The sequence below is a fragment of the Amblyomma mixtum genome, chromosome 1, assembly GCF_055824585.1.
Source record: "Amblyomma mixtum isolate Tamu chromosome 1, ASM5582458v1, whole genome shotgun sequence".
NCBI classification, from domain to species: domain Eukaryota; kingdom Metazoa; phylum Arthropoda; class Arachnida; order Ixodida; family Ixodidae; genus Amblyomma; species Amblyomma mixtum.
In genome coordinates this window covers 34,523,934-34,536,093 of record NC_143012.1, presented here as the reverse complement: position 1 = coordinate 34,536,093, position 12,160 = coordinate 34,523,934, and the positions used below count along the sequence as shown (strand labels likewise).

Genomic DNA, 12,160 nt, shown 5'->3' with positions numbered 1-12,160 from the left:
ATAGGCGTATTCGTGTTCAGAGTGCGCTTTCTGGTTGCTGCCGGTCTAATGCAACTTCTGTATGCGTTGGACCAGGCGGCCTCCTGGGGCTGACGTATTTCGGCGTTAGCGTTTTGCCCCTGCTCCTCTTTTTATGTGCACCCGCTTTGTATAGTTTCGCCGACATCGGAAGTGGCTCATGCGCCACACTGTTTCCGGATTAATTATTTTTCTCCGGCACATACGAGCAGAAGCAGTATGAGAGGGAACACGGGAGCACGTGTCTATGCGGGCCGGTCGCGCGAATGTGGCTGTTCTAAACGTTGGAGGCACTCCCCGTCGTGCTTGCGAGGAGGCGCGCTTCCAACGTTTCGAACAAAAACTGTGTTTGCAGGACCAAAAAGGGTTCAGAATAAAATGTCACAGCCCGTGAATGTTTAGAATAGCAAGAATTTGAAAAACAGTGCTTTTAATTTCAGAAGTGCCGAACACTCGTCGAGCGAGCGCTTTGGTGACTGTCGTAGCTGCCGCGCATCTTTAAAAGGCAGACGACACGAAAACACGACAGGGGGTGCCCACGGCTTTTCGAACGGCCGCAAGCGCGTGTTGGGGCCGTATCGCCTCAGGCTCGCATATTTCAGCGGCCGGCTTTGAAACAGCAAGCGTTTGCATAATCGGACGGCTGTCTTGGGAAACCGCGTTCGATGTCATCGAACATTACACTACGAGTGTTTCATCCATAGAGTTTCTTACTATTACCTAGAGCGAAAGCTGGCAAGCCGTCTATGGGAGTTTGCATGGAGACCCCACGTGACCACCTCAGCCACCATGGGCGCTCAAAGCATCATGGGGCGGTGAGCTACTTGTTGCGGAACTGCAACTTTTGGCCAAAAAATAATAGAAAAATTAAGCTGTTTGATAACTACAAACGTCCTAAAATTCAATATCTTGTATAATGATTGCAACAAACGAGCAGAAAAGTATTTAAGTGCAAAGTTTGCTTAAAATAAGAGATGACTAGCTTTCCTATTGGCCAAGTGATGAACACTAAAAAAACTAATATTTCGTAGTTAACAGGCGCACTTTTAAAAGTAAATATGTTTTAAAAAAAATGTTGTTGTTTAGATACTTTAAGAGGTTTTTTAATGGCATTTCGGAAGAGTAAAACCTTTTATTGGCGTCGTGTGTCGTCGAGTTTTCACTACTATGGCTTTTGCACACTGCGCTCGCGCGAAAGTCGTCTGCGCACACACAAACCGCGTTTTCGGAATGAAACATCTCAGTAAAGCCACTCCGTGTTCTAAAAAAAATACAGCTGTTCCGCAACAAGTAGCTCACCGCCCCATGATGCTTTGGGCGTCCATGGCGGCTGAAGTGCAGCACCGCCAGCTTTCCCTCTAGGTAATAGTAAGAAACTCTATGGTTTCAGCCACGCGTCGACACCGGCAGTCTCCAGTCACCGATCTCTAACGTAACGTTTGTTATCTTTTACTGCCGTCGCGCGCGAAGGGCCTACTAAACAGGGATACGCCTATATGTGAATGAATAGGGAGTAAATTGTCCTCTAGACCTCTGCGTTGAGTGCGCTGGAGGACAACTTACTCCTTTCTGTTCGGAGCGCCGATGCAGCGTACGTAGCTTGCACTCCTATGGAATTTCGTGCGTTAGGCTTCGACCGGGCACAGAGAGAGATCTTCAAATGTCTTTTTTTTTTTTTTTTCTACCCGCGCACCCCCTTGACGATAGATGGGAGACAGAAGCGCCGAGCTGGATCGAAGCGTAATACAGCGCGTAATGGGGGACCTGCGAAAGAATGAACTGCGCGCCGGCACCGCACAAAAGGCGGGCGCAGTCGGCGGGGCTTTAAAAGACCGGGAGCCAGTTCATGCATAATCGCCGCCGGCTCCCGAACCCCGCGACGCGTACTACATACGTGGCTGTTGGCTTGGCTAGGGGAGCAAGGGACTCGCGCCTGAGGGAACACCCGAGCGAGCACAGCGCCCTCGTGCGCGCTCTGCGGTAATTGACTTATGCGATTTGAATACACCAGAGCTGACGCAGCCCCCCCCCCCCCGCTTCTTTCCATCCCCTTCCCGCCGCCTGCTCCGAGCCAGCAGGGGCAGAAGCCACTGGGGAAAATAATGATTTTTTCCTAAGCGCACGACGTGTAGGGATATAGTATATCTAGGGATGGGTTTCTGTTTGATCTCCGTTTGTCCCTAACCTTTTTCTTGGTCTCTGTTCCTTGGTCTTTCTTTTTTGGCCGTGTGGCTTCGAATGCTCCCAGCTTGTATCCCTTGCTCTCCCGTTGGTGCCGTGTGGGGATCGGCGATCATTGCTTGCGCGTTGGTCTCGTTTGAATATCGATCGTCTTTTTTTTTTTTTTTTAAACGCCTCTGGCAACAACTTTCCTTCTCAGATAAGCCTTCGAAATCGGGGTATTTCGATGCTTTTTGCTTATTCTAGTTTTCTTTTCAGAGCACCTCGCCTTATTTTTTTTTATTCAGGAAGATATGAGGTAATTACAAGCACTTAATTAATGTGGTATGAGTTGCTTCAGAGCGGCGTGAGGGCTGTGATTACAACTTTTCTCGTGTGCCGTGGTAGTGTACCTGCAACCTATGCTTGCTGGGCGAACTGGATGGTTGTGAGCGCTGTGCATTGTGAGGAGTTTGTTCTGTTATCTGTTGTTCGAGCCACTGTTAAGTGGATGCGGGCTTTTCGATGTGTTTAACGTTTTGCTTCCGGAGGCTTATTCTGAAGTCGTTAAGACTGCAAACAAACAAACAAACAAACAAAACGCTCGTCCTGTCTGCATCTTTTCTGTGTCCTGTCTCCGGCGTAGTTTTATGTCTTCAGTATGTCTTACCAACTAGCCTCTCATCACACACTTCTAGAAACAAACAAAGGTTTTGGGAATTTTTAACCGCATGGCAGCTGTCAGTTTGAAGGTACGTTTCACCACGAAGTTACGGTAAAGGCTTCGCGCAGTTAAACGCCGGCGTTTCCGCTTCCCCGCGAGAAATGTTTGTGGGGAAACGCTGACCGATTTGACACAATCTAAAACGCACTAGCGGAGAAGCGCCCGGTATCTATAAACTCCTTCAGTGCGCACGCAGATTGACGAAAACCCGATGCGCCGCCCTGCGCTAACTGAATTGGGCCATTGATTTTCACATCAGGGTCCCCTCGATCCCCGTCTGCAATAAAAGTAGTAGAAGAAAAGGGACGGAGCTGCGTTCGCCCTCGATTCCTGCTTTACTTTATTTCTTTTCCACGCTTCGCTGCCCTGCGCGCCCTGCGTCTGCGCGCCCTGAAATCCTGATCGATGCTGACGCGACAGCACGTTGTTACTGCCGACATATCGGGCATTTGCATGCCTTTAATGTGCGCAGCCTTCCGCTTTGACGTCCCGGCAGGGCTCGGAAGGCGATGATCCATTCTGCATGACCCTATATACCCCCCCCCCCCCCCTCCCCCGTTCTGCGCATGCGCGCGCGCTGCGGCCCTTTTTTGGATTAGTCGTCCCGCAAGCCTTCCCTCATTTCATTTGCTTAGTTATTCGCATATGATTAATGCGACAGTAGCAGGGGCGCAAAAAAAAATCGAAAGAAAAAAAAAGACATTCCCTCGTCTTTTCCTCTTATATTTCAGGTATAGTTTTTTTTTTGGGGGGGGGGGGGGCAGAGATGAACGGCTGCTGTGACATGGCGAAATGGCGATCGGAACAGGACGCCTACTCTTGTTGGATCGATGAAGCGAATGATTTTTGACGAAGCCTTGACTGCGACGAGGACGATACTTTACCTTCTATTTCGTGTTTATCTGCAGCTTCGCTTTTACGATTTTTTGTTCTTTATTTTGCCAGGAATGGTTTTTAAAAAAAAATGTAAGGCTCGCTCGGCTGGCGATGTCTCTACACGCTACGGCCTTTCTGCTACCTTATATGCCGTGCACGACATTGCCCTGAGTTCGTTTGCATGGAGCGCTGGTTTTGGCGTCATCGACGACTTCCGTTATCGCTAACCACTCCTTTCCGTCACCACCAGTGCACGCCGGCCGGTGGTTGTGGTATCCTAGTCTTACGCTAATGTTATTTCTTTGCCCTCGCATAGGCCGTCAATCTCGGTTACCTTCGTGGAGTTTGTGTCAGCGTGACACTTTGGTAATTCGTATCCCACCTTACTCCCTTCCCATGAACACTGCCTGTTCCTGATGATTATTTCTTCATCGACTTATTTCTTTTATGAAAGCATTCGTCAACTTCGTAGTTGCACGTCTGAGTATAGCGCGCGTCGAGAACATCATGAGCCAAAGCTCTTTAAGTACTACGCAAGGTTAGAGACCTTCTTAACCAATCAGGAGAGCGCGTTAAACGGGCTCCTTTGCCCCTCGTCGTCTGCGTGTCGTCTGCTCGCGGCGTACGTAGATATATGATTAGAAAAGAGTGTGATCACTGCTGTCTACGTATCATAAGCGTTTGCATGCTTACGTACGCTAAACGGAAGCATTTTGCGGGACGTTGCGCCATTTGTCACATTCGCACATTTAGTTCAGCGTATACATGCAAACTGAGGATCAGCGGTGAGCTCAGCGTAATGGCGCCATCTGGTTGTTGGAACGGTAGCCGTTTTTGTCAACAAACCGCCGCTCTTCTTAAACCTAGAAACCAGCAAAATCGTCGCTGTAAATAGAGCTAATGTTTCGCTCATACGTTTTTGTTGTGCGCGAGACGAGATGAAGGCTAAACCCGGGGTGCCTTTTATCGCCTGTGAATTTACTGAAAATGGCAATAAAAACGAAAAATCCAGTCTTTGAGTCCTGCTTCGAAGGGCGCCGCCATATTGGAAACGGTACATTTGCGTACGCCAGAGCCAAGCTCGCTAAACTTGGGAAATAGTGTGCCTAACCCGGTAAGGCTCAATTTGAAATAGAGTCTGGCACGTGTAAACTTTGAAGCACGTTATTTTTTTAGCGTACTTTGCACTCTAAACAGAAAGGTGTAAAAAGGAGAACAAGCGCGCTTTTTTTTTATAATAAGGAGTGCACTAGGGGATTCTTACTCCATTTTACTCCCATATAGGCGTATTCCTGTGTGGAGTGTGTCCCATATGCCAGTTTTATAGCGATACTACATTATGCAGTCTCAGAATGTCCCCACTGCTCCCATCGCAGCGTTGGTTGTGCTGCAAGGTACTGCTGAGATGGGGGGTATACATAGTATACATGGTATACATAGTATACATGATGGGGTATGCATAGTATACCCCATCATACATAGTGTACCCCATCACAAAAATGACTGCGCTTAACTCCAATCCATCGAGTGTTTATCCCACCATCTACCTTGTGGTTGCCTCGCTTGCGAGGACGAGACACAGAGAAAAGAACCAAGCGACGCCATTTTCCGCATTATCTCCTTCGACGTTACCGTCATGAATATGCGTTCCTCATATCCGAGCGCATCCCTATGCATCGCCGCCGGGTCCGCTGCGTTCTTCGCTGCATTCACTGCCCATCTTTTAAGACGGACCCGTACAGTTACTCGCCGTTCATCCCCGGAGCGCAATCTCGCACGTGGCCCTGAATTATTGATCGTCGCATTACACTAGGCGAACGCGATTCCGACTCGCCGCCGCCGCCGGGATCTTTTTCTCCGTGATCATCTCGCCCGTATGCATGCATGCGTACTCGCTTAACGAGACTCCGCTCTCTCGCAAGATTGGATTCTCTCTGTAGCGTTTCCTTTTTTCCTTTTCCCTGCTGCTAGCGTCTGTACATCCATCCAGAGAGCAGCAGCAAAGTTGATCCCGAGCCCCTCCGGTGCAAAACTAACGGTGCCCTTTCTTTTTCTGCTTTCTCCGAGTTCCTTTTCAGTCGGTCCGACGAGCTATTCTGAAGCGGCGGCGAATGCAAATAGAGGGCGTATTGGAATCAGTTTTATGCGCCACTGAAAGACCGGCGGTCCTTTGTCGGACTCGGAAACCGATAGCTTTTAATAAGAAGGCGCGCTCCTCGTTTTCGGCTCGTGGAATTGGCGGGACGAGCGGTTCTCGTTTTGAAGCCTCTGTGATTTCGGTGGGCCCGGCACCGTTTTCTTATCTGGCGAGAGAAAGAGGCGCCTTTTATCTTTGATTGGACGCGTCGTTCGGACCTTAAACGAGGAACGCTCTTGCCCACGGTAATGTCCTCCGCTCGCTTTACCCTCTTTGTCCGTTTTGTTGCCGCTTTTAGTAGAGAGTGCGTTTGGGAAGGCGGTTTGTTGTTGGTACAAACGCGCAGCACACATTTGTTGCTCGAGTAGGATAAAAGTCTTCGGCCGTCGCGCCTTGGGCTACGCCCTGGAGCTGGGGGTTAACGAGCGAAGGCGATTGAAAAGCGCGGAAAGGTTTTCACACTTCCTGATGGCGCGTTGCGCGACGGTCGGAAGAGGTTGGCAAAACGCTTTTCCGCCCTCTTCGTGAGCTGAAAACGACCGCTCGGCTGGAAGTAGGACCCCCCCCCCCACACACACACACACACTTTTCGCAGGAGCCACTACCGCAGGGAAACGTTGAAAGAGCAGAAAAGAGAGGAACGGGAAGCGAGGGAGCGGCCTGGCACTGTTGTGGCAGTGCCGTGCAAAGCTGGCGCCCAACGTGGGGGGAAAGCGCGCGGGCACCCGGCGTGGCATGCGACCGCAACGCCCCCTCCCCGCTGCCGCCGCTTTCACGAGGCGCTTTCGCGAGCGGGAGCGCGGTGTCGTTCTCGCGCGCTCTGCCTGCTTTAAGCGTCTATTCTTTCTATCTCTTCGTTCTTTTTTCGCGCGCTCACCCTGCTCGACGCGCGAACGAAGGAGCGCGTTCCGTTCCGCCTCGGGGTGGCATCTGGCTCCGCCCACTCGCGGGGTCGCCGCGGTGGCGGCCACGGGAAGGAGAAGCCTCCGTGACGTCGATTTGACGTCACGACGTGGAGGCAGCCGCTCTCGGTAGGGTGCACTGGCAGCGGCGGATGCGAGCGCGTCGTCCGGCGCCACGGAGACGGGACTGCTTGTGGCTCGGAACCAGTCTTGCCGCTGGCTGCGCTGCTATCGAGCGGCGAGGAAGCCGGCTGTCTCCCGCTCTGCTCTGTATATCGACTGCGTCGGCCTCTCGTGGCGGCGTCGTCTCCGGCGGCGGTGCTGTCGCTTGCGCCGGTCGGGCTTCTCTTGTCTCCTCCTGTGTGCGTGCGTGCGGCGTCCTGTGTTTGTGCGCGTCGCGAACGCGAGTTCGTGACATTCCATTCGCGGCCTCTGTTGCCGGCGGCGACTGCGCGCGGCTTCCGTCGAGGCGAACCAGCGGGCTACCGGTGCTGCTTCCACGGCGCCGCCGCGCGAAGCCTGTGCCCCTGAGTCTTCGTTCTCGGTGTCGCGGCCGGCCGCTCGGGTGTTGGCGGCCCGTGCCAAAACGAAGGCGAAGCCGGCCGGCGCCGCGGCGAGTGTGTAGTGGAAGACGGCGGCGTCTTCGCTGGCCGGCGCCGCGCCGTGTCACAGCCGAGCCGACTGCTCCTCTCTGCGAGGCCCGCCAGGCCGTTCTCCCGACTCCCGCCTTCTAAACCCGCCGAGGTACGTCATCTGTGTGCGTGTGTGTCGGTATAGTGCCGGTGGTCGGTGCCTCTGGTGGTGTTTGTTGATGTTGGCACCAGCCTGCCTTCTACTCTGGCCTCCTTGGTGTGGTCCCTTCGAGACGTTTTTCTTGGCTCCACCTTTTGCATGTCTTTTTCCTTGTCGCGCGCGCTGCCTGGCTGGCGTCTGTTAGTCGGAGAAGCCTTCGCTTGACGTTTCCTGGAAAGGACTGCTCCCTTTCTGGCGCATGTTTGCATGATCTTGAAGGAAGTGCCGGATCCACTCGGGCTGTGTGATTTGAGTGTTAGGATGAGGCAGGTCAACCGTCGCTTTGGGTGACCCAAGAAGTCCTCTGTGAAAAGGTTTATATCGCTTGTGAACGAGAAGCTCCTAGATGTCATCTTGTCTGCCTCCAGCAATAGGGATACTAATCGCGATATTCTCTTGCATTCTCCATGAACAGAACGAAGCGGTGTACCGTTATCGCCCGCAAAGCACGAGAGCTACATCCGCTCTGTGATGCGACAGGAGTTTTATTCCTTTGACGCGTACGCCTTGCCTGAATCAATACTCTGGTCGAATTACTCTTTCGCTTGCGAGCGCGTTGTGTCCTCGCACCAGGAATGCTCCCTGCCTCTGATACCTTCTAAACCCCGCCGCGGTGGCTCAGTGGTTATGGCGCTCGGCTGCTGACCCGAAAGACGTGGGTTCGATCCCGGCCGCGGCGGCCCAATTTCGATGGAGGCAAAATTCTAGAGGCCCGTGGGCTGTGCGGTGTCAGTGCACGTTAAAGATCCCAGCCTGAGTTGCTTTGGGTTGTTAAATCCCAATAAACCAAACCAAACCTTCCGAAACAAACTCCGCACAGTTATTGAACGGATTGCCTTGACCACGGAGTGTCTGTTTCACTTTTACTTTCTGCTTTGACGTCCACAGTGCTCAGAGGAATTCCAGGGAGTAGCGAAGAATCGCGTTGCTTGCCTTGGTATTCTCGCGTCTTTTGCTAAAGCCGGCACGTTGTCGGTGCTACAAGACGGCGTCATGAGGGACAAGTTCCATGTACTGGTACTGGTGCGACTTGTGTAAATCAGGCACCCCGCCGGGCCCTTTCCAACACATCGTGCTTTGCCGCATAGTTTCGCCGGCCCAAGCCGTGCTCATGTTGGAGTCGTGAGCACCGGCTTGACCATGGGGATCGGGATCGCTTCTCTATGGCCATCTCCTCAGGCATGCAGCGGGGCTACGCTGGAAGCGACGTGCGCTGGTGTAATGGAACGACGCCCCCTCCCCCACTTTTAGCGCACGCTCTCAGCTGGGCTTACCGATCGTTTACCCCTGGAGAAGGTAGAAGAGAGAGATAGGCGAGTGGGGGAAGTGAAGAGAGGGGGGCCCGGCGGTTGACGATTACCGCATATTTCGGGCTCACGAAAGCGGTGTTGTTGCGCAAGCGTCGGCCAACTCTCCGCCCTCGCTCTTTTTGTGTGTTTGTTGCGCGATTGCAGCGGAGGGGCCTGTGCTGCCACCTTGCGGTTCCGGTTTGTTTGTTCCTCTTATTTCCTTTTTGTTTATCGAGTTAAGGAGGGAGGCCTTGCGACGGGGATCATTGCTGGCCCCACGCAGGGGGAAGTGAGTTCGGGCTTGGCGAACGCGTCCTGAGCTGCTTTCGTATTCCATGTCTCCGTGCACCTGCAGTCGTGACCTGACTACTCGAGAGAAAAAAAAAAAACAACAACATGCGGTCAGTTGGACGCAGTGAGCCTGCCCTGACGCTGTTGTATATGGCCGCCATGTTAGGGTGGGAGTTGGGTATCACTTTACTCGTCTTCATAAGCCGGATCGAGTCCTCTGAAGAAGAAATGCTTCTACCAATGACCCTCATTTGCTCATGTTTTGAGCCAGTTACGACTACGTTACGCGGTCAGATTTCCCCGTCATCCGCCTACACTCCATTTTGGTATCTCCTTTGAAACTGCAGTAGGCAGCCAGCTGGGCTGTGTTAATTACAGTATAAAGATGCCTACATCTGTCAGTCGAGCCCGTTGTTCACCAGCACGGCGTCTTTGACACCGCTGTAATGTGTTAAGAGTTCTCTGAACTGTCGTAATCCAAGACAGCCTTATGTTCTGAACATTTTCAGATTTTCGTTTAAATGTCGCTGAAACGGATTGCAGTATGTGTTGAAGGCGTCATTGCGCTGTAATGTGTTAAGAGTTCTCCGAACTGTCGTAATCTAAGTGAGCTTTATGTGGTCAACAGCTCTTTTGAGATTTTCGTCGAAGTGTCGCTGGAATGGATTGCAGTATGTTTTGATACCGTCGCTGATAACAAAGTGTTCATGTTTTTCAGGTAGCGAAAGACGCATTTATTGCCGAGAAAAAACTGCGCCTAACAATGTACCCGCCCGTACATTTAATCTCGTTGCCGCTACACCGGAATGGACTCTGTGATTCCCGTAGGAAGTGAACGGCGATGTAGCCTAGCCTCCGGGATCAGTAGTGGTGGGGAGGGGGGCAGACATCCCTATTTACTTGCATGCATAATCGGCCGGAGGTAGCGACACCTGTGTTTCGTTTCTTTTTCGTTTTTAAAACTTATGCAATCTCTATTTTCAGGAAAAGTAGGATACTAGTCGTTAGATCGCGGTAACTTATCCGACACAGCAAGGCTTGAGGCTTGAATTTATCCTGAAGCAAGTCCAGTAAACATTGCGCGAATAGCACCCCCAACCACCTTCGGGAGTCTCCCCTAAATCCCCCCCCCCCATTAGGCATTTCTTTGTTGTTATTTTTGTTTCTCAATACGGCGTTTGGGTTTGTTCTGCATGCTGAAATCGCAGTGTGCTCCCGAGACTGAAGGCGACGCGTTTCTCAATGCCGCAACCATTTTTTTTGGTGGATGCCGGGGATCGGGAGTGCCTTTTAGTTTCTGCCACGACGACTCGTGGAGTCTGGCAAGCAGACAGCGCGGGTGACTGGTTTCTTATCGCCGTCGACGTTGACGAGTTCGCTGTGTACGGCGGACGGGTCTAATAGACCTTTCCACAAATTCCGCCGCGCCACCAAGCGGCCGCGCAAAGCACTCTGGGAAAACGGAGCGCCGCGGCGCCCGCGGCGCCGCGCTCGCGTCTTTTCGTTCCGTCTCCGACTGCGCGCTTGATCACCGGAAAGCCTTCCTCTGCCATCTCGTCGCCATCGCTGTTTCTTATACCTGTGCTACACGGGAACGTTCGAATGACACCTGAGTCGAATGACATTCGGACTCGACGGACGCGCGCGGTGCTACACGAAACCTTCCAAGCGCATTCGAAAGCCTCAGCTCGTTTTCAGTGTACAACGATGACGACGGCGGTGGTCACACTGCTCCGACAACGACACTATCACGGTCAACAGCAGCATGTGATTATAGTGAAATATCTAGTTTACTATAATATGACTGCAGTGGGACACGTTTTTCAGGCCAACGACACCGACGAATCCGATCGGCGGACGGTCAGCCTTGTCGGCGGCTGAGCGAAAGCACGGTGATGAGGCGGCGGTGCAAATATGTTCGCGCTTCTAAATGAGCGAAACGAACGGCCATATTTCACATGTGCACACCTGAACAGTCACCAGCGATAAGCGCTTGCCAAATTAATTTCAGTCGACGACGACTCCCTTCCCTTCCGCGACGACTAGGCCTAGCGGGTCCGTGGGATATGATCTGTGATTGCGGCGGTTGTGATGAGCGAATCACTAGCTTTAGCGAATGAAAATGGTCACCGAGTGTAGTTTTGGCAATAGTGACCTGAAATTAATTGTTGCTTAGATCGCTGGGCACGCATATGATGAACGTGAAACGCCGGTGTGACCCAGACTGCCGAGCCGTGCTTTACGGCCAGCAGCAGTCGTCGCCGTCGCTAGCTTGTGGATGACAAATTAGGCCGTTTCAGTTAAAGCGAACGGTCGCCAAACATACTTCTGGATAAAGTAGTTTAAAATAAAGTACTGGTCACGTCGGAGGAAGCCGGCCGGGACAAAAAACGAGAAGCGCCGGTCCTGCGCGATGTCAACAGCCCGCGGTTGTTAAGTGTTTCTCAGGCGTGCGATCGCACCATCGCTTCCCACACATTATCGCACTGCGTAAACAAGCACGGCTACAGCCGGTAAAAAAGGAAACAGGTTGATTAATAGAACTAAAGCGCCGATTGCGTTTTATGTCATAAAAACGAGTACTAACTGTTCGTACGCAGCGATGTAAACAGTATGAGTGCAGTTGTCCTCATCGGCGCATTCCTGGGGAAATTTCATGCTGACGCGGTAAATGTTCACTGCTGTAATATATAATCTTCAAGCACTCCCTTAGACAGAACACGAGATATTTGCTAAACATGACACAGTTGGTTGACACAGTAAGCGTGACACAGTCGGATGTTGCGTTCCGCGGCCACGGATCACCAGCCGAGCACCAGCAGACGCAGACCGGCGTTCTCCCAATGCATGTATACACAGAGCCCTCGCCGCTCATGTGCCCATGGTGGTGGTGAATAACTTTATTCATAAAAGCCCCCCCCCCCCCCCCCCAAAAAAAAAAAAAAAAAAGCGAAAATTATGCAGCAGCATT

The 12,160-nt window shown here is 52.1% G+C and overlaps 1 protein-coding gene across 3 annotated transcripts in view; it reads left to right on the top strand.

Moving 5' to 3' along the window:
- The window catches only part of LOC149365985 (uncharacterized), a 195,152-nt gene that overhangs the window by 93,472 nt on the left and 89,520 nt on the right, over nucleotides 1–12,160 (top strand). Inside the window, exon 1 of one of the 3 annotated variants that reach the window (XM_089547454.1) lies at nucleotides 6,887–7,561. The exons of the other annotated variants lie outside the window; for them this stretch is intronic. The gene's annotated coding sequence lies outside the window, so the exon portion shown is untranslated. Of the gene's footprint in view, nucleotides 1–6,886; nucleotides 7,562–12,160 lie in introns of those variants that run through there. 3 annotated transcript variants of the gene reach the window in all.